Source organism: Coenobita brevimanus, chromosome 33, assembly GCF_032717465.1.
Source record: "Coenobita brevimanus isolate Jiangsu-jjx chromosome 33, ASM3271746v2, whole genome shotgun sequence".
In the NCBI taxonomy this organism is placed as follows: Eukaryota; Metazoa; Arthropoda; class Malacostraca; order Decapoda; family Coenobitidae; genus Coenobita; species Coenobita brevimanus.
The window spans coordinates 9,133,054-9,156,621 of record NC_136986.1 but is presented as its reverse complement, the minus strand read 5'-3'; the positions used below and the strand labels follow the sequence as shown (position 1 = coordinate 9,156,621).

Here is a 23,568-nt window from a genome sequence, read left to right as displayed (position 1 = left end):
GCCTATCTTGCTCTCCTACCATAAAACTAAGGATCGGCTAGATGTGGCCACCTAACGTCACCTCCTGACACTCGACCCCCACACCTGGTAATACCAGCTTGGAGCCACGACTCTCTGTATCTTCTACAATCTGCTCCGGGCAGCCGACCTGAGTGAGGGGATTCAACCCATTCTGATTGTCAGGGGGTAGAAGGTCTGTCTAGCCAATCTACGAGCATTTGTTACAGCTGCCTTCACGCCTGGCCCCATACCTGACCGTCTTGTGCCCAGTGACTCTTTGCTGTGTGTTTAGCTTTAAGTCATCGTTGGCCTACTGCCTCTCATCGTGGGCGGTTTCCATAAAGCCATATATATATATATATATATATATATATGACCGGGGACTCAACTTAGCTTGAAGGACTTGTTGTACGAATGCACTGTATTAAAGATGCGGCCCTGGATCTCATTAGAGTCAGTAATTAAAGCAGCAATTGCCTAAGGGCTGATTTGGCATGATCTCTGCCCTGCAGCTGTTTACATACTCTCTATGATTCAGCACCTCTTTTCAAGCTGTATATCACATAGGTTTTTGTGCCTCAACTTCCCCGTGCATGTAATACATTGAGTGCCCGTAGGATGGCGTAATGTCTGCCTGAATGGGTAAGACTGTCGTTGGGCTAAGCCACTTGTTATCAAACTGGGAACCATGGCGCTAGGTAGGCCATGGCAAGATGTTAGGTGACCTATGACGGGCTACTGGAAGTCGCAAACCAATGTGTCTGTGAAATCGCACTTACAGTCCTCTTGACATTTTCCACAACATATGTATGTGAATCTGTTTTTCTTCCCTTCTGCACATAAAATTTAAAATCCAATACCGGTTGGATGTGGCCTCAGATATGAAATGTGCATTGTCAGTGACTCAACTTCGAATCAGTCGACTTACTGAAAGCAAACAGTGTCATCCATCCCATCGATATGTAACAAATATGCATTCTGATTGAAAGCTGTAAGCATTAAAATAAATGGAGAGGACCAAAACACTTATCTTTTTTTTTTTCATAATCATTTGTGAGGGACTTGAGACAAAACTGAAGGAGAGATGGAAGATCCTCACAAGTGGGGAATGAAATGAAAAGTTTGAGAAACACAGGGCCAAACGATGGAAGTAATACACAAAGTACTTTGGCTAAAGAAGCCTGTGAAATGAGCAAAGCGAGCAATCGTGTACCAAAGCATCATCATCATGAATTTCAGAATGAGGCACACCACGATGGAAATATGGATATCACAAAGCTGTCTGGTCTTATATACAAAAATAACAGAATGACACACAGTTGGATAGAAATGTGGATATCACAAACTGGTCTGGTCTTAAGAGCAAAAATTTCAGAATAAAGCACAGCAGGATAAAGCTGTTTGGTTGCTAACCTAATTACAAACAGATCGACTTAAGTGCACAATTTTAATATTTATGTTTTACCGCAAAGTCAATCTTTAACTCTTTGAATTCAGGTGACTCTCTTTTTAAAAACTCTCCCAACCTTCAAACTATTTTATTAAACTTAGGTAAGGCCTCACATCCTGAATGTCTGCACTTATGCTGTTTCTAACCCCTGCAATGTAAAGAGTCCATCCTGAGCTGAATAAAATAGTCAGGAGTTGGCCAGAATACAATGAAGAAAGACGTCCAGTGACTGAATGGGAAAAATATTGATAAGAAAAATATATTTGCATGTGAAAATATTTTGAAAAGATATTTGCAGATAATTGAAGGTAATAAAGCTAAACTGACATATAAAATCCATTATCTGCAAAAGAAGCTGCATTTTCATACTTTACTCCTGTGTTGTTACCATGTTCCTCTGGCGATAGATGATTCTCGTTCATAGAATACAGTATGTCAGAGAGGAAAGTGAAAAACATACCTTGAGTGTAAAGCTAATGGAGTGAATCCACAAAGATGAATCCTTTAACCCCGATGACATATTTTTACTAGGTAAATTAAAAATTAGTAATTTAAAAATGGAGAGTAGGGATCGCTAAAAATAGTAAACAAACAAGGAAGGATCGCTGGAGAGCATGCAAAACTAGCAAGAATTCAAGTAACGTTGACAATTTAAACCCACAATTTCCTTTGACTCTGGTTTTAACAGATTGTAAAGAGTCAAGAGGGATTTGTGGGTTTACATTATCAACGTTACTTCAATCCCTGCTGGTTTTGCATGCTCCTCGGTGACCCTTCCTTGTTACTTAACTTTTTTCAGCTCTCACAATTCCCCATTTTTAAATTACCATTTTCTTACCTAGTTTGCTTACTTTTTTATAATCCATTTATGAATTAAACAATAAAAATTTTTGCGTTTCAAGTACCAATAAAGCTTTTATGTTATGACACTAAACATTTTGCATTTTCTACTAATTTTCATTGTTGTGGTTTTGTGGCTTTGCACACACTGATTATTGTTTTTTATTTAAAATTCTGGTCTTCATTTTGTTTATTATAGTTGTGAGGCCTCTTAGAGTGGACATTGGTTGTTCCAGAATCTCTATATTTTGCAAACTGATTAAAGAAAAATAATATTCAATAAGTTGAATTGAGTAAAATCTGGAGCCTTATATATTCAGACGGATTACAAGACAGAATCAAAATCTCCTGTTGTGTGCATTGCACGACTGATTTGCATAATAGTGTTTTTTTTTGTGTGTGTGTGAAACTGAACATGCAACATCACTACATTAGTTGCCTCCTCCATGCTCTCTTCGTCCCCTTCCTCTGTCTCTTCCCTGACCCCCTCCTCCATCTCTTCCTCTTCCCCCTCCTCTGTGCCCCCCTTCAGTTGATTCGTGAGATGGATACTGTCACGGTGAATTCCAATAACGTTGAAAAAACTGATCCAAGTTTGGCGTTAGTCCGCTTTACGAAATGGCCACGATATAACAAAGTGATCACTTCACGTTAGAATGCAAAGCACAAACCCGAGCTTTTCACTGTCTCATGTGACGTCAACACACAAGCCTGCTGGGACTTCAGGGATGAACTAAAAATGCTAAATAAAGCCTTGAGTTAAAAATTAATGTAACTGTGTAAAATCGCACCGGTGAGTGCTAATTATGCAAAGACCCTTTCCCACAATAGTGCTTCATTGCGCGCGAAAGTAATCTACTAGCTAGAGTTTTGCAGCCAGTCATAACGTAGTTTTTTTTAAATGTGAGGAAAAACGAACCAAAGGCCACAAGCCCGCAATTATTGTTCCTTCCAAGAGAAAAACAAAATACGAGAGAGCCAAATTCAAGATCCGATAATTTCGAGATGCCTGGACACACTGCGTTTGAAATACTGGAGATCATAGGAAGCAGGAAATACAGACAGAGGGAGACAGTTCCAGAGTTGACCTGTTGCATAAATGAAGGACTGGGAGTAACGCTTAACTCTTGCTTTAGAGAGTTGGACAGAAAAGGGATGAGAGTTTGCTGCTAGACGGGTGCTACGCGCCCATTGTAGAGATGGAGGAATGGATGCAGACAGTTCAGAGGAGCAGTGACCATTGAAGTAGCGATAAAAAAGAGATAAAGATGCAATAGTGCAGCGAAGAGACAGAGGCTGAAGGGAGCCAGTTAGAGAAGGAGAGTTAATGAGACGAAAAACCTCTGACTCCACCCTATTGAGAAGACCTGTATGTGGGGAGCCTCCCCACACATGAGAGTTGTACTCCACACAGGGGGAGATAAAACCCCTGTATAGAGTCAACAATTGAGCAGGGATAAAGAAGGAACTGAGTTGACTTAGCACACCTAATCTCTTGGAAGCAGATTTTACAAGAGATGCAATACGATCTTTCCAAGATAAGTTCTGAGTAAATGAAACCCCAAACATGTTCAAGGATGATGTAGGATTAAACTGAATTTGATTAAACAGTGGGTATACCTGTGGAAGATTTTGTCGGGTTGATAAGTGTAAAAACTGAGTCTTTGATGCATTAAAAACAACCAGATTATTTTTACCCTAGTCAGAGATACAAGCCAAGCCTGACATTAGGTGTGCCATAGCCTCATCCCTTGTGTGCTGAAGTAACTGCTGAAATGGACGTTGCGGGAATCGAATGGAAAGGTGAAGAGTGGAGTCATCAGCGTATGAGTGGATAGGGTTAGATGTATAGCTTAGAAGGTCATTGATGAATAAAAGGAAGAGAGTTGGTGATAAGACAGAGCCCTGAGGAACACCACTGTTAATAGAACTAGGAGAAGAACGATGGCTGTCTACGACAGCGGCTATAGAACGACCAGAAAGGGAGCTAGAGATTAACCCGCGGTGTCCCGTCGACGTACTTCCACGTCCTCACGTTATGTCACTGCCAATCCCGTTGACGTACTTCAACGTCCTGCAATTGCGAGGTTCATAATTTCCACAATTTTCAAAATTCGCGCGAGATTTTCGATTCGCCCACGTACCCAAGCCTCTCCTACCTGCCCCCAGGCGGGCAGCATCCCAGACCCCGCGTGACCTGCGCTCGCCCTTGTCTCGGTCACTCACCTGTTAGCAGTGACCCAGGTCAGACATGGCGCGTAAAGGTCTCTCAGACGACGAAATACAATCTGCCCTGGATGTCTTCACTGGAGATAGTGATTCTCCACTTGATGATGATGTGGTGGATCGAGGTTATGTGCAGCCTGAGGAGGAAATAACAAGCAGTGATGAGGAGGTCCCTTCGCCCCAGAAAAAGCGGTATGTCACGTATCGTAAGGCAAGGGAAGGCCAGCCTGCACCCAAAACACCTGCATGGACCTCTCTCCATCCCCTAGAGAGAGATTTTGATGAGGACGAGGATGAGGACGATGACGATGACGGCAGCTTAGGACGTGATGTTGCCTCGTGGTTGGGGAAGGAAAAAATCTCACCCCGAGGATCAGAAGGTGGGGCGAGAAGGCAAATAAAGTATGGCCTAGTGTTTTGTCTGGGGAAGGCGAAAGTGGTGTGGTGGAAGTGCGGGGTGAAAGGGAAGTGGTGTGAGGGAGGCAGCACGAGCACGTGGTGCACGTAGGCCTAGAGGAGAGGAGGTGGAGCCACTCCCCAGCACGTCTTTCGCCATACAATATTCCCAAACTTCCTCCACACAGCCCCAGGATGTGGGGAAAGGAAGGAAAGGGAAGGGAAAGGGTAAAGGAAAAGGGAGAGGGAAGAGAAGTGCGAGTGATGAAAGGCGCTGCTCTCCACCTCCCCCGCCACCACCAATGTTGCGTTGTGACTTCAGCCATGTTTCAGAGAGTACCATAACTTCCTACACTACTGAAACTGTGTGGGATGGCGATATGACGCTCAGTATAATGGTAAAGCCAGTCAGTATGTGCCAAGTCTTATATAAACTTGAAACGGGTGTAATGTTTGCAGGAAAGTAATGTATAAGTTGAGAAATAGTGTAAGTTGAACGAAGTGATATGAAAACTACACCCACTGTATAAATCTGCGAAAATATGACGCTCAGTATAACACTCTGGTCAGTAAATATGTGATAGCAAGAATATAAAGTGGGAACGGGTGTAATGTTAGCATGAATAAAACGTATAAGTTGAAAAATAGTGTAAGTTGTAATAATTGATGTCATGAGTACACCCACTGTGTAAATCTGCGAAAATATGACGCTCAGTATAACACTCTGGTCAGTAAATATGTGATAGCAAGAATATAAAGTGGAAACGGGTGTAATGTTAGCATGAATAAAACGTATAAGTTGAACAATAGTGTAAGTTGTAATAATTGTTGTCACGAGTACACCCACATTCTGGTCAGTAAGTATGTGATAGGAATTATATAAAGTGGAATTTGTTGTAATGTTAGTAGTAAGGTATTTTATAAGTTGAATACTAGTGTAAGATGAAACAAATGATATCGCGATAACACTCCCTGTGTAAGTACGTGCTAATATGACGCTCAGTTGCATCGTAAGTTCTGAAATTATGTGATATCAATTATATCAAGTGTAAACATGTGCAATGTTAGTGGAGAATTATTATATAAGTACAAAAATAGGTTGTAAGTTGAAATAGTAGTCATAGCGACTTCACCGTGTGTGTTATTATGCGCTATTATTTCGCTATATATTTATGTAAGGCCTGAAATTATCTCAAAACAGTTCTATAAAGTTTAAAAGTGTATAATGTTATTAGAAAAGTATTATGTAAGTAGAAAAAATACAATACGAGTTGAAACAACAGTCACAGCGAGTTCACTCACTACGTAAATAAGCGCTAACATTACGCTAAATGTTACCAAAAGGCCTGTGAATACGTTAAAACAATTCAATAAAATGTAAAATGGTATAATGTTATTGTAGAAGTATTATGTAAGTAAAAAAAAATGATATGTATCATGATTTTCGAATGTTAGCGATTCATCGTGACCAAGTTGCCCAATTTTGCTCGTTTCACACGATGGTACAATGCTTATTTCTGCTCTATTTTTGTATAAAATCCAATATACTCTTTTATCACATGTTTTTATGTTTGTAATAAATACATATCTACTTACTTTCATTGGTTTCCCAGACTTATAATACCATAGAAAACGTTAGAGGCTCAGACCGCCTACGGAGAACACGGGGCCAGGTGGGACCAAGGCATACCTGGTTAGGGTAATTATGGACCCCGGGGAACAATTTCTTTGCCACTGACCATTGTTTCTGACCAAAAGCGAAAGTTTTAGCAAAAAAAAAAAGGGTCGAAAAATGGTCGGGATTGGGGGGTACCAGTGGTGAAAAAGTGGTCGGGACGGGGCGGGTTAAGGCACAGACAGAAGGAGAGAAACCGTACAATGTAAAATTTAGTATAGTCATGCTGCTAGTGATGCACTATTGATACTTGACGGCAGTTCCGTACGTGAATGACTTCTCACGTGCTTGGAATGACGTAGACGAATCTCTGTGTAGCCGGAAGGTGGGTGATCATCATTCCAGTAGGTATTTTGAAGTAGGTCATGGACACGCGCAGTGCCCCATTAAGTACGAATGGCTAGTTTTTATCCCGAAATACCAGATTTTCTTGTAGATCTGTGAAACAATAATAATAATAATAAGAAGAAGAAGAATATGAACAAACTGGCAAATTTTGAATGTACCAAACTTTCTTATAACACTTCCACATTATCAATGCTTGGCTGACCTAAACTATTGAAAAGTAACCCCCTGGATGTTGTTTCAAGAATAGTTTTGCTTTCTAACATGGTTTTTAGGTGAATGTTCTATTAGAGTTTTCAGCAAATTCCTGGGCGATGCCTATTATGAACCACTGCCATGGTTCATGATATATTCTTGATACTTTCTTACGATGTACACAGCTTAGGAGAGGCTTTTCGAACAGGACAGAGTTAGATGTAGCCTTCACTGACCCTTTTGGTACAAGAGGGCTCCGTTTATTTATGTGTTCAGCTCTGGGCATAGGTTTAAAAGCCCGTTTCCTAAGTCCTGGCAGTCCTCTTACGTCTCATGCATCACTGCCTGTCACCACATCGGCGCTAACACTCACCGTCCATATTTAGTACATACTAGGGCTGCCTCAGACATATCGGGTGTACTGTTATTAATGGGGATAATTTCCTGACCTGTCGGCGAATTTTACGGTAGGATAGTAAAGTATGATTTAACGAAATTCGGATCCGTAAACTGTTCCCTGCCTCAGCCGGGACTCGAAGACTCGTCCGTTGGGGCAGCAGAACCTCCTCTACCGACTCGGCCACCACCTCCTCTCAAGCATAAAATTAGATACGCCATGGAACAACAGGGCTGAACCGCGTGCATGCTGGGAGAAATAACAGGGTTCTTACACCATCGAAAGTAAAGGTGGTTCCACTCTTACGGCAATGCCATTCCTATGCTGTACTCCTTTTACTCTAACCTGGCCTAACATTACCACTTAACCACATTGAATACTGAGTTATGTTACACTAATGCTAGAAAGTGGAGAGTCTTAAAGAAATGCTGTGAAATGAATGAAGAACCATAATATTGCCTTTTCCTACCGCTGAGCTACCTGAAATGGGCTTAAAAATAAATCTAAAGTTAAAATAACATAGGCTAATAAACATTGCTACTTGGGCAATATTGGTCTTCTCTGTTCCAATTGCCCTTCCAGTGGGTAATGATGGTATGATGGATGACATGAGATGCGGGAAGAGAAGAAATGAGAAAGATGATGAGAGGAAGAAAAATCAATAGGGAAGGAGCAATGGACATAACCTGCAATATCAATACTTCATTATATATCAATAGGGAAGAGCGATGAACATGACCTGCAATATCAATACTTCATTATATATCAATAGGGAAGGAGCAATGGACATGACCTGCTATATCAATACTTCATTATAAATCAATAGGGAAGGAGCAATGGACATAACCTGCAATATCAATACTTCATTTTATATCAATAGGGAAGGAGCAGTGGACATAACCTGCAATATCAATACTTCATTATAAATCAATAGGGAAGGAGCAATGGACAACCTGCAATATCAATACTTCATTATACTCGATTCACTTTGTCTTAGCCAAAACCTACCATCTCCTAACCATAAATATCGAGTGTAAAGATAAATTAACACTAGAATATGGTGCTTGTCACAAAGAGGTGTTATGGATAATGTGTTGGCCTCGGTACTGTCATAAACTGCCATTGAGCTGCGTTAAGTATGCTATAATAATAAGAGAAATCTGCAGGCAGTTAAGTTGGGTGAAGTATAATGTACTGAAGGGTGCGACTGTCTTACCTCCAAGTGCAGTATTGTTTTCGAAGAACAGTGGATTCAGGTCCATGACACATAACTCACATTCCCGTGTCTCGCATAAATTTGCTGTAACAAGAAAATGTATTTTTTATATTACTCAATACAGTCGTACTGTTTTCATCTGACGGAACTATGCAACTCATACAGATAACTTGAATAAAGAGTCGTGGTTACATTGTTATGAGTATTTGTTATGAGGTAGGAGTGGGCTTCTTAGTTTTTTTGTCAGTTCAGCCCTCCATTCCAACTGTCTTTGGTCACAGATTGAATCAAATGGGTCACTGATCTGGTAAGGCCAGAATGAACGTGCTGTGATCAGCTTACGAATCATAAGTTACTCCAAAGAATAATATAAATTATTTGTTAAATACATTATTTTTATGTCCCCGTCCCACACTGGCACAGGCTACAACAGAAGTACAGTATAGGAAGGACTTTGCCCAATGAGTTGTTCTTCCTAGAGGCAGCCTTTCAGTGTGCAACAAGACCAGCTGAGGCGTTGTTAATAAACACTGGCTTCTTAAGTTCACTACCTTTATTTTCCAAACAATTACACTTAATGCTTCCCAACTTCACTTCACTATTTTCAAAAGCACCAAAGATACACAAACTGCAATAACACATCACTGTTTGCCAACAACACTTCTCTATTTTCACAAGTACCGAAAATACACAAACTTCACTGCACTGACACTGAACTATACTCAAACTGAACTGAAACTGAATGAGCCTTCTCTAGTCTCTTCCCCATCCTTATATAAGCTTCCTGTATTCTAGAGTGTTTTACACTTCTCCACAGTTCTTGTGTATTCCCGACAAAGCAATGGTTACAACATTTACCAACTCGGAGACATCCAAAACATGCCGAAATTTTCTTACACTGCATAACACTTTAAATTATTTAATTACATAATTTAACAAACAACCACATAAATAAAACATCATAGAGAAAAAGAACATTAAAATTAATGTACAATTTACAAAATATCTACACTCACAAACAGCAGGCTAACTAGCAACTATGACTTGCAACAAATCTACAAGAAACAGTGAGCAGCTTCTAGAAAATCCTGCTTCTCAACCCTCCCTCCTCCCTAGTTCTTTTGGCGTCCCGACAGAACTACACAATGGATACAAACATAATCCTTAATTCAAGGTAAACATTTACTTATACACAGCATAATCCTTCAACTTGTTAGGTCTTCTCCTATGCCGCTTCCGATGACATCCTTGCTCCTCCACACAGTCACTCCTCCTGGAAGGTCTTAGTCCCCTTCCTGATGCACTTCTTCTCTGGGAAAGCTGTCACCATCCTCTTGTACTTCAGCTAACTGGTTCTCCTTAACATCTTCAGCTACAGGTGAGCACGAGTCCTCAGAGACGTCCCAGCTATACTGTCCGGGCCCATGGTACTGCAACAGACGATTCTCGTGTACCACATTTGGGCGAGATTTTCTCCCTCCCTGAAACTGGTACATTACGTCTGATAGGCGGTCCAACACAGTGAAAGGCCCGTCCCATGGGTTCTGCAGCTTCAGTGACTCTCCCTTCTCCTGCTGACAATTACCAAACTTGGTCCCCATCCTTGACGTTCACCTCTCTTGCCTTGGCATCATACTTGCACTTCATCACCTCTCCTGAAAACTTAAGGGCTCCTTGCACTTGATGATATACCTCAGCCAGCCTTTCCTGTACATGATTCGCATAGCTGCAGGTGTCTGTAGGCAGCTCCTCACCAGGTTGTCATCCCATTAACAAGTCAATGGGTAAACGTAACTAGTGGCCCAACATCAGTTTTGCAGGTGTGTAGCCGGTAGACTCATGGGATGCAGATCGATATGCCGTTTGCAGCGCAGGTAATTTCTGGTCCCATTCTGTTTGTCCCTCTGCAGTACTTAGCCAGTTCTTGTCCCAGGGTCCAGTTGAATTTCTTCACCATCCCATCTGACTGTCGCCTTAGTGGGGTCATCCTGGTCTTCTTGATTCCCAGTAACCTGCAGCACTCACGAAACACAGGAGACTCGAAGTTTCTACCCTGGTCTGAATGTAGCCCTTGTGGCATCCCAAAATGACAGAAGAAGTGGTCAATCAACAACTGAGCAACAGTTGCAGCCTCTTGATCAGGGATGGCATAGGTTTCTGGCCACTTTGTGAAGTAGTCCATGGTGACACATATATAACGGTTTCCTCTTTCAGTGAGAGGCAGAGGTCCAGGAATGTCCACCGCTACTTTTTCCATCAGTGCACCCACTTGGTACAGTTGGAGATGGGCGCAACCATATCTCATGGGTCACTTCATGGCACAACATACATCACAGGCCTGACACCACTCTTCAACATCCTGATGCATTCCAGTCCAGTAGAGCCTCTGTTGCAGCCGACTTAAGAGTTTTCTTCACTCCTGGGTGCCCACTAGTGATCTGGTTATGAGACTCATTCAAGATGCCAGACCTCAGTTTCTTCAGAAAGACCAGTTGTCTGTTCTTGCTGATGCCATCGCGTGTCTGCCTCTGACGCTCCAGTAGTCCGTTCTTCAAACGATGAAGGTCCCACTGATTCCAATAGCTCTTGGTTGCAGGTCTGAATCTAGAAACCTTTTCTCAAGATGGTTGCACTGTTCTCTGCTGCAGCCACTTTAGCACTGGTTGTAAATCTGCATCCTCCATCTGCACCCTTTTCAGGTCTTCTGCCTCTGGCACTGGCCCTATCACTGCAGTACAGGTGCATTTCTTGTTATGATCTTCTTTTTTACTACACTGCCGGTACTCTGGGTCATGAGGCTGCCGACTCAGGCTGTCAGCATTGCCATGTACCCGCCCAGGACGGTGCTGCAACTCATAACTGTGCTGCTCCAGCATCCCGAGCCGGCATGCCAGTTGTCCTTCCGGATTTTTTAACATCTTCAGCCACTTGAGTGCCGCATGGTCTGTCCTGATGATGAAGTAGGACCCATACAAGTAGAGATGGAAGAAATCAAAGCTCTTCATCACTGCAATGAACTCCGTATGGGTCACACAGTAGTTCCGCCCTGGTGGGCTGAATTTCTTGCTGCAATATGCCACCACATACTCCTTGTCATTCTTCTTCTGTGACAGAACTCCATCAATACCATGCTCTCTAGCGTCACTGTCCAAGATAAATGGCAGACTCTGATCAGGGTACGGCAATACTGGAGAGCTTGCCAATGCATGCTTGAGTTTGCCGAAGGCTTTCTGAGTCATTGCAGTCCATGTAAACTTCTGCCTCTTCCTCAGCTGCTTGTGCAGAGGTGCAGCTATTGTTGCAAAGTCCTTGGCAAAACTCCGATAGTAGGTTCACAAACCCAGGATGTTTCGTAGCTCCTTCACACAAGTTGGAACCAGCCAGTTTTTCACAGCTGCCACCTTCTCTGGATAACTACAGATGCCACCCTTGCCTACAATGTTTCCCAGGTACTTCACTTCCTTCTGGAACAAGTAGCACTTCTTGGGGTTCAGCTTTAGGTGCACCGCTCGGATCCTGTTGAACACCTCTTTCAACTTCTCTAATTCCTGGCTGAAAGTCTGTCCAAACATAATTACATCATCCAGATAGATGAGGGCCATCTGACAGTGCAGGTCTTCCAGTACACAATCCGTTATATGGTCAAAAGTAGCTGGGGCATTGCACAGAACAAAAGTCACCACCTTAAATGCCATAAACCCAGCCCATACGAAACGGTTGTTTTTTCCTTGTCCTTCTGTGCAACCTTGACCTGATGATATCCTGCTTTCATCTCTAGAATGGAGAACCACGTGACACCTGACAGAGCATCCTGGGTGTCATCAGTTCTTGGCAATGGGTATGCGTCCTTCACTGTCACATCATTCTGGGCTTGATAATCTACACAGCACCTTACTGAGTCATCCTTTTTCCTTACCAGAACCACTGCTGATACCCAAGGACTGCTTGACTTTGGAGATTCTCCATTACCTTCTCCATTTCTTGCTGTTGGGCTGGCGCCATCTTCAGTGCTGGCTGTTTCATCAGGTGGTGATCCCTGGTGTCTGTATTATTCTCCACCAGATCAGTGCAGCCCAGGTCTAGGTCTCCGTTGGAGATGACATCAGCAAACTTCGTCAGCAGCTGCCTCAACTTCAGCACTTGTGAGCCATCCAGGCATTGGCAACTCCTTGAAAATAGGTCTTGCAAGTGGTCTGGCAGATACGCATCTTCTTTGACAACACTCCTTTTACAGGCCTTCTTCTGATGACATTCAGGAACAACGGCTTGGCACAGTCCCAGAGTTTCTTTCTCCTTGAGCTACTGTGGCTCACGGGGGGAAATTGGCCACTATAACCAGCACTTCACCTGCACCTGTTTCCACCAAAGTTTTCCCCACCATCACTCCGGCCTTTGTCTTCCACTGTATATCAGGCTTCACTACCTCAGTACAGCTGTCAATAGAGCCACTCACCTTACACTGAAGCAGTAGTTCTGACCTTGGGGGTATCACTGAGGTATGGAGTGCCCTCACCTCACCACCAGAACTGGTACGTCTTACTGCAGTGACAGGAACCAACTTTCCTCAAACTTTCAGCTTCATGAAACAGAAGTCTAGCTCACATCCCATGGACATCAGATAGTCCAGACCAAGAAGGCAAGGATCCTCCATCTCAGCTACATAGACTAAAAGCATGGCCTCTTGCCCTGCCACTTCAATCCGGACGTCCAGTTCTCAGTTCTGCACGGTGCCCAGTTATGCCACCCAGTTGTTCTGATGACTCAGATACTGTTGATGTAACACATCAGGCCTCACAAAAATCTGCTCTGAGGCCAAAGCAATCACCAGGGAACACTTCCTTCCCAGTATTCTTCCGTCTATTCGCACACTGTCGATTGCAGTTCTCTTGCATTTTCTCGGTGGTGGGGCTACTTGGGAAAAACCGGCTGGTGGTTGCCCGTTAAAACCAGCCTCCACTAGTTCTTCACTTCTTTCTGGTCTTCTCCAGCCTTTTTCTTATCCTCCTTTTTCTTCTTCGGACACTCAGAACTGAAGTGTCCCACCTTACTACATATTAAACATACTTTTGTTACAATTGTAGTTTCTTTGCACTGCTCTATTCTTGCACCTTCTTTCATTGTAACAGTTGTCATTCTTGTGTCCTGGCTTCCTGCAGAAGCAACAACCTCCTCTGGTCTTCTGTTTCCTCTTCCACTTGTAGCAGTCCTCTGCTTTTCACAGTACCGGTAACTCCCTTCAAATTTTTCACTTCTCGTATTTGCCCCTAAAGCCTAGAATCCTGCACTATGACTGGCCTGAAAAGTGGATGTACTGGACCTGACGTAGGACTTAAATTCTAGACCCCTGGCTAGTGCTTCTTACATGCATCTGGGGTGTGCCTGCTTCACTTGCACTTTCAACTATGCATTATCAAGAATAGCCAACAGGTTAGGTGCTGCCCCAGGGTACGCCTTGCATGCCATACTCTCCAGGTCATGAGCCAGCTGCTGGAGGGATTCGCCTCGAGCCCGTACACGGCTCCGGAATCTTGCTCTGTAAACCAGTTCTATATATATATATATATATATATATTGTTACGGAACAGAGAAAGATAATGTACACTTTAAGTGAGAATACTAAAAATCACTACTGTCCCGTAAAGTTCCAGGTTCAAAACAAAGAGTTAGGTAAAATTACAAGTCAAAGTTTAATGCTCAAACTAACAATAAAACATTCAGGACTCATAAGGATAATGTAATGGCAAAAACAGGTTAAATATATGGTTAACTGCAATAGCCTCTATTAACACGAAATTAGCAAGAGTAAATTTATCTAAGTCAGCCCTGATAAAATGAGATACCAGATAATACTCAGTGAATGCCAGATAAATAATTACAGATACAAACTATTATCAAAAATGACTGACAAAGAACCCCACACGAATTACAAAAACTTCACTAGGCCTACAAATTAAACTTATGCTATACAGTACAAGAAAAAATGCAACAACAGTTATACTCAAATTACACACAGCTGCTAGATGGTTGGAGACTTCTTGAGCACTCACAATAATAATATCTGTACAGGGGAGGACAGAGATGTGAACAAAATGAGGAGCAGATCTAAGTGGCAATGATGCAGAGACTGAGCTCATTATATAGGGGCCAGCAGAGCCTGATACAACTTGTAATAAGGACGCGCAAATGAAGCGATGGGGACAAACGGTCGACAATCCCGCACTGAATAACAGAAAGGACGACTTACTCTACTATAACGGTAGAAGGGGGGGACTGAGGCAGAACACGCTCGTGATCAAACATGCAGCATACTGTGCGTTAAAAATTACACAAAGGATGATGAAATCATAGGCTATGTAACACCTCCCCACAAAGAAAAAAGAAATTTACAAAGGAAATTTCTTATGACTAAAACAATCTGTACATGGCATTACAGAACATGCAAATGTCTTTCCTAATGTTACAAAACATGAGATCTCCCTAGCACGTTCAGTCATAGGTACTTGCCAGTATCCCTTTAACAAATCAAACTTACTTATGTACCTAGCCTTTCCGATCTTGTCTATGCAATCTTCCACACGAGGGAGAGGGTAAGTGTCTGTTTTGGTTATCTGATTAACACGTCTGTAGTCAATGCAAAGCCTCTGTGACCCACCTGGCTCAGGGACCAGAGTGACAGGAGAACTCCACTCGCTCTGACAGGGCTCAATCATCTTGTGGTCCAACAGGTAGCCAAGCTCCTTCTGGATGAGAGGAACTTTCACTGGGTTCACACGGCAAGGAGGCAATTTAATTGGCTTTACGTCTCCAACATCGACATCATGCATCAACACAGTGGTTCTTCCTGGAGTGGCACGGAACACTTGCGGGTACTCCTGCAGTAATGCCGAAAACTCCTGCCTTTCCTTGGGTGGTAGATGAGAAAGCTTAGTCTGGAGATCATTCATGATATCAGGATTCTTCCCCAAACTATCACTCAGGCTCATACTGCATGGGAGAGCTTCACTTGCAGACTCGGGTGGAACAGCTACAGTGCAGACTGGATTATTTTCGTCCCGCCTGTGATATAACTTTAGCATGTTGATGTGACATAGTTGCTTGCTCTTTCTACGATCTGGTGTGGCGATGACATAGTTGACATCACTGAGTTTCTTCTCCACGAAATAAGGACCACTAAACTTGGCTTGAAGAGGTTGCCCATGAACTGGTAGCAGAATCAAAACCTGATCTCCTGGCTGAAAGTGGCGCAACCTGGACTTCTTATCATACCAAGTCTTCATCTTCTCCTGAGCAGCTCCTAAATTCTCTCTCGCCAGCTGTAAAGCAGTGGACAGCCGTTCTTTGAACTTCATCACATACTCCAGCAGGTTGACGTCATCTTCCTCTGACAGCCAGCATTCCTTGAGTAACTTAAGGGGTCCTCTTACTTCATGGCCAAACAGTAGTTCAAAAGGTGAGAAGCCCAGTGATTCATTTGGAGATTCTCTTGCAGCAAACACAACGAATGGAAGACTTTTATCCCAGTCTTTCTGATGTTCCAAACAGTATTTCTTGAGCATCGATTTGAGTATTTGATGATATCTCTCCAAAGCTCCTTGGGTCTGGGGATGGTAAGCTGAAGACGTGATCTGGGTGATGCCCAACTCTTTCAGAGACTGCTTGAAAACGTTTGACATGAAATTACTTCCCCGGTCTGACTGTACCTCCTTGGGCAGACCAAACTTTGTGAAGAACCCTAGCATTTCCTTAACCACGTTCTTTGCTGAGATATTTCTAAGTGGAATGGCTTCAGGATAACGAGTAGCCATATCAATCATGGTCAACACATAAGAAAATCCTGAAGAAGTCTTAGGAAGAGGGCCCACAATATCCACCAACACACGGGTGAAAGGCGCCTCAAAAGGAGGAATGGGAACTAGAGGTGCAACCTTTTCGGTCTGATTACACTTCCCCACAACTTGACAGGTGTGACAAGACTTACAATACCAGGAAACATCCCTGAAGATACCTGGCCAGTAGAAGTGTTTCAAAATGCGTGCCACAGTCTTCCTCACTCCAAGGTGTCCTGCCAAACTGGAATCATGAGCCACTCTAATGATATCCTGCCTACAAACACGAGGGATGACAACTTGATGTACAACCTCCCATTCACAGTCGGCTGATGCTGTTGGGGGTCTCCACTTCCTCATAAATACTCCTGACTTTACATAATAACAAGTAGAAGCACCGGCTGACTCTTCTTCACTGTAAGCAGAGTTAGCTAGACCTTTCAACTCAGGGTCAGCAACCTGCAACTCAACCAACTCTTGACGAGACAAATTATCAACACTACGGGGTACTGCCTCATCTGGTGAGTGGTCCAAATTAGCAAGAAAAGTGTCAGCTAGGATAACATCATCATCATCATTATCCTCTAAATCACCAGTAACTTTAGACTTAGCCCTAGTGACAGCACATGCAGGGAACACATCAGGGACATCACAATCCTGGGACGCAGCCACTGGCTCACTAGACAACTGAGGAGCTGGACACACTTGACTTCCACCAATATCATTTCCAAGTAAGAAAGTTACACCTGACATTGGGAGTGTCTCAACCAACCCAACCATAACGGAACCATTAACAAAACCAGACTCTAAATTCACTCTGCACAGAGGGACAGAGAAGTAATTATTCCCTACACCTTGTAAGATTACAGTCTCATCAGAGGAATTAACATTAGAGCCTAGAACACTGGTCAGCATAAGGGATTGGCATGCACCTGTATCACGATATATTTGAACTGATTTCCTGTCATTACTGTCCAGAGGACTGACAAAACCATCAGACAGGAAATTAGCACATTAACTCTTGAGAGTGTCACCCACGTTACTGCTCAAAAGAGGAGCTCCATCATGAGAATTTAAGTTACCCCTCAAAGCAGGTTCAGTTAACTCAGTTAAAGAATTCTGGGAACTCTCAAGAGTGGACACTAGACCAATTGACTGAATATTTAAAGACTCCTTTTTGTTCACATCACGCTGTCTCCTGAAACATCTCTCCGTAGTATGACCAAGCTTACTACAATAAGTACATTTACTTTTCTGAAATCTAGAGGTGGAGCTGGTATTTACTTCCTGAGAAACATCATCTTTATTCTCTTTCCTGTTACCTGTACTCTGAGTAGAGGCAACGTACTTACTCTCAGCTTTCCCTTTTTCTCTAGAATATCTCTTGTGAGTGAGAACATACTCATCAGCTAAAACTGCAGCATCAGACAAATTATCTATTCTTTTCTCATCAAGATATAGGCTTACATATTTACTAATACACCTTTTGAAATCCTCCAGCAAAATCATCTGCTTAAATTTACCAAAATCAGAATCCACATTCTTAGAATTTAACCACTGCTCTAACAGATCTTCTTTGATTTTTGCATACTCAACATGGGATTGCTTATCTTGCTTGTAAGTTGTCCTAAATTTTACTCTATAGGCTTCAGGAACAAGCTCATAGGCCTTGAGAATCAAGCTCTTAACTACATCATAATTATCACATTGATCCTGAGGCAAAGATGCATAAGTTACTTGAGCTTTACCGGTGAGAACAGTTTGAAGGAGTACTGGCCAATACTCCTTAGGCCAATTAAAACCTGTAGCTACCCTCTCAAACAACTGAAAATACTTTGTTAAATCAGATTCATTAAAAGGAGGGACAAGTTTAACATTTTTAGCCACATCAAAATCATCAGAGCTAGATGATCCAGTTCCACATTGTTTCATGCGATACTCATGGTCTGCCTGAATCCTAGCAAGTTCGACTTGTGCGTGAAATTCAGCTTCCTTAACACGAGCCTCCTGCAGGGCTAGCTGTAACTTAGCTAATTCAATCTGCGTTTGCTCATTTGGAGGAGTTACATTAAACAAGCTTTCATTAATCATGTCAACAATTTGATCTTTAGAATGATGAGAGCGAACAACAATTCCCAATTGTTGAGCAACAAGCTTAAGTTCATTCTTTGTTCTGTTTTCTATATCACACACTGTTTGCACATTTGACAAAAAGTCCTTGGCTTCATCAAGTGTAGTAATAGTAGACATAATTAATAAGTAACAGTCACAAAATATCAAACAATATCCTTGTGATAATATCCTGAATATCCTGATATGAGGTCGCCAAATTTATGTTACGGAACAGAGAAAGATAATGTACACTTTAAGTGAGAATACTAAAAATCACTACTGTCCCGTAAAGTTCCAGGTTCAAAACAAAGAGTTAGGTAAAATTACAAGTCAAAGTTTAATGCTCAAACTAACAATAAAACATTCAGGACTCATAAGGATAATGTAATGGCAAAAACAGGTTAAATATGTGGTTAACTGCAATAGCCTCTATTAACACGAAATTAGCAAGAGTAAATTTATCTAAGTCAGCCCTGATAAAATGAGATACCAGATAATACTCAGTGAATGCCAGATAAATAATTACAGATACAAACTATTATCAAAAATGACTGACAAAGAACCCCACACGAATTACAAAAACTTCACTAGGCCTACAAATTAAACTTATGTTATACAGTACAAGAAAAAATGCAACAACAGTTATACTCAAATTACACACAGCTGCTAGATGGTTGGAGACTTCTTGAGCACTCACAATAATAATATCTGTACAGGGGAGGACAGAGATGTGAACAAAATGAGGAGCAGATCTAAGTGGCAATGATGCAGAGACTGAGCTCATTATATAGGGGCCAGCAGAGCCTGATACAACTTGTAATAAGGACGCGCAAATGAAGCGATGGGGACAAACGGTCGACAATCCCGCACTGAATAACAGAAAGGACGACTTACTCTACTATAACGGTAGAAGGGGGGGACTGAGGCAGAACACGCTCGTGATCAAACATGCAGCATACTGTGCGTTAAAAATTACACAAAGGATGATGAAATCATAGGCTATGTAACAATATATATATATATATATATATATATATATATATATATATATATATATATATATATATATATATATATATATATATATATATCAGGGAATTTGAGTAACCAATGATTTCATGAAATCCGTAGTGAATTCGTGAAATGAGTTTAAACTGAGATGATTGATTTAGGTTAGGTTTAGGTTGTAGATAAGTCAGACAGGGATAATTTAGGTTGAGGTTAGGTTAGGTTAGGCTAGGTTAGTTAGGTATGGATAGAATAATTTATTTCAACGTTTAACATAACTTAACATTCATCTGAATTAACCTAACCTAACATAACATGACCTAGACTTAACCTAGTTTTTCCCAGCGTAACCTAACTGCAGCCTAAATTAACCTAACCTAAACTAACCCATCTCAATTTAAACTCATTTCACGAAAGCACTAGGGATTTCATGTAATCACTGGCTACACAAATTCTCTGTAATATATATATATATATATATATATATATATATATATATATATATATATATATATCTATATATATATATATATTGCCAAACGCCTCAATCCCGTTTGGGGTGGCCACAAACAAATCGCCTCCAAGTCGCCCTGTCCCCCGCCATTTCACTGCCCTGCTCCCAACTCACACCCCCCTCTCTCATATACCTATCCACCCCATCCCTCCATCTCATCCTCGGCCTCCCCCTCCCTCTTTCCCCCTCCACCTCACTCACATACACTCTCTTCGTCAGTCTTTCGCCCTCCATCCTCTCTACATGGCCAAACCACCTCAGTGTGTTCCTCATAACGCTTCCTATCACATCCACACCCACACCACAACGCTCCTTTATATCCTCATTCGTCAGCCTGTCTCTCCACGTGACTCCACAGGCTCCTCTTAAATAACTCATTTCCACTGCTCTCACTCTTGACTTGTGTCCTTCCAACAATGTCCAAGCTTCATTTCCGTACGTTAGAGTTGGTTTCACAATACTGTCATGTAGTAACTTTTTCACTTCCATGCTCACTTCCCTGTTTCTTATCACTGCTTTCAAAGAACCAGCAACCTTTCTTCCCTGCTGTACCCTTTGAAGCACTTCACCCTCCAAACCTCCATCCTTACTCATCACACTACCCAAGTACTTAAACGTACTCACATTTTCCAATACCTCACCATCAAACCTCGCTGTACATTCACTAACTTCACCTCTCTCAAAGACCATCACTTTACTCTTCCCTACATTCACCTTTAGATTCCGTTTCTTACACATTCTCTCAAACTCATCCACCAAGCCTTACAGCTCCCCTTCTTCTTCACTCAACAACACAGTATCATCTGCAAACAACAGTACAGGGAGTTTCCAAACACTATCCTCTCTCACCAGGGCCACTCCAACATCCACTACCCTACCTTGTACCTCTTTTATTACCCCATCCATGTACAGATTGAACAACCATGGAGACATGACACATCTCTGTTTCAAACCAACTTTCAAAGAGAAAAATTCACTTAGTTCACAATCCACACGCACTGCAGCCTTTGCACCATCGTACATGCTCTTCACAGCATTCAACAACTAATTTCTCTGTTCTTTCTCTAACTCTGTCTCTCTCTCTGTCTCTCTCTCTCTCTCTCTCTCTCTCTCTCTCTCTCTCTTTCTCTCTCTCTATGTAGGCATTATTTGTATGTTTGTTTTTATGTTTGTTTGTCCTTCAGTCACGCCAAGGGCCAGAGACCCCCAGACCCATATGCATTCTGAATCAGGGTGACCCAAGGATTGTTTTAGGGGAGTCAAAATTCAGATCTGGGTCATTTGAGTTCACCAGTAGAGTGTTCGCCTACTTGGCCCGGGCAACGCCAGGTACCCCTGTGGCCAAATTTTTGGCATTGAAACTCACGTGGCCTCCATTTCTGCCGTAGGCTGTGTGAGGTTGACCTCTGAGGTCATCTGAGGTCACTTATAATTGACGCTCGAACTAGACCCAGCAGCCGAATATTTGGCATGAAGACTCACATTACCTGCAGTTCGGACATAGATTATATGAGGTTGACCTCCGAGGTCATTTAAGGTCTCCAGTCGGGGGTCATTTGAGGTCACCGATAATACATGCTCGAACGACTGCACCCAGCAGTCCAGTTTTTGTCAAGGAGACTCACATGACCTCTAATTCGGACATAGGTTACGTGAGGTTGATCTCCGAGGTCATTTGAGGTCACCATTCGTGAGTCATTTAAGGTCACTGGTAAGAGTAAATAAGTGCACACAAATACTGTGCATTTGTCTGCGAAGACTGAAATAGAAAGTTCCTGGACCACTTACAGTCCCTCTTCCAAAGCATATCAGGTACATGGTCTTTCTGGAGTAGAAAGAAAGATTGAACCAGAACCAACAGGATTAGAGTGTTCGCCTGTTTTGCCCGGCAACGTTGCTTACCCTTGCTAGTATATATATATATATATATATATATATATATATATATATATATATATATATATATATATATATATATATATATATTGTTACGGAACAGAAAAAGATAATGTACACTTTAAGTGAGAATACGAAGAGTCACTACTGTCCCGTAAAGTTCCAGGTTCAAAACAAAAGAGTTAGGTAAAATTACAAGTTAAAGTTTAATGCACAAACTAACAACAAAACATTCAGGACTCGTAAAGATAATGTAATGGCAAATAAACAGGTTAAATATATGGTTAACTGCAATAGCCTCTATTAGCACGAAATTAGCAAGAGTAAATTTTATCTAAGTCAGCCCTGATAAAATGAGATACCAGATAATACTCAGTGAATGCCAGATAAATAATTACAGATACAAACTATTATCAAAAATGACTGACATAAAAAAACCCACACGAATTACAAAAACTTCACTAGGCCTACAAGTTAAACTTATGCTATATAGTACAAGAAAAAATACAACAACAGTTATACTCAAATTACACACAGCTGCTAGATGGTTGGAGACTTCTTGAGCACTCACAATAATAATATCTGTACAGGGGAGGACAGAGATGTGAACAAAATGAGGAGCAGATCTAAGTGGCAATGATGCAGAGACTGAGCTCATTATATAGGGGCCAGCAGAACCCGACACAACTTGTAATAAGGACGCGCAAATGAAGCGATGGGGACAAACGGTCGACAATCCCGCACTGAATAACAGAAAGGACGACTTACTCTACTATAACGGTAGAAGGGGGGGACTGAGGCAGAACACGCTCGTGATCAAACATGCAGCAACTGTGCGTTAAAATTACACAAAGGATGATGAAATCATAGGCTATGTAACACCTCCCCACAAAGAAAAAAGAAATTTACAAAGGAAATTTCTTATTACTCTAAAACAATCTGTCTAAAGTCTGGATAAGCAATCTGCAATAACATTTTCTTTCCCCTTGACATGTTGTATGTCTAATGAATACTCCTGAAGAAGTAGACTCCATCTTGTCAATCTCTGATTTTTATCTTTAAACTTACTAAGGAATTTCAGTGGGTTATGATCGGTATAAATGACTATGGGGTCAAAACCAGAACACAAATAAAATGAAAAATGCTGTAAACCCAAAATCAAGGCCAAAAAGCTCTTTCTCAATAGTGGAGTAGTTCTTTTGAGGTGGAGTGAACTTCTTACTGTAGTAAGATACAGGGTGTTCAATACCCTGATCATCCTCTTGCAGCAAAACAGCCCCAGCTCCTGTATCACTTGCATCAACAGCCATCTTAAAAGGCTTAGCAAAATTTGGAGTAGCGAGCACTGGCTGACTTAATAGAATAGCTTTAAGTTTGTTGAAAGAGGATTCACAGTTATCGGTCCAGACAAATTTAACTCCCTTTTTCAGTAGGTCTGTAAGTGGTGATACAAGAATAGAAAAGTTAAGAAC

At 41.8% G+C, this 23,568-nt stretch overlaps 1 long non-coding RNA gene across 1 annotated transcript in view; it reads right to left on the bottom strand.

Annotated features, from left to right (window-relative positions):
• LOC145395723 (uncharacterized) overlaps window positions 1–23,568 on the bottom strand; it is a 110,667-nt gene that overhangs the window by 75,665 nt on the left and 11,434 nt on the right. The window contains exon 2 of the long non-coding RNA XR_013896661.1: window positions 8,741–8,824. This is a non-coding gene — a long non-coding RNA (uncharacterized LOC145395723). The remainder of the gene's footprint in view (window positions 1–8,740; window positions 8,825–23,568) is intronic.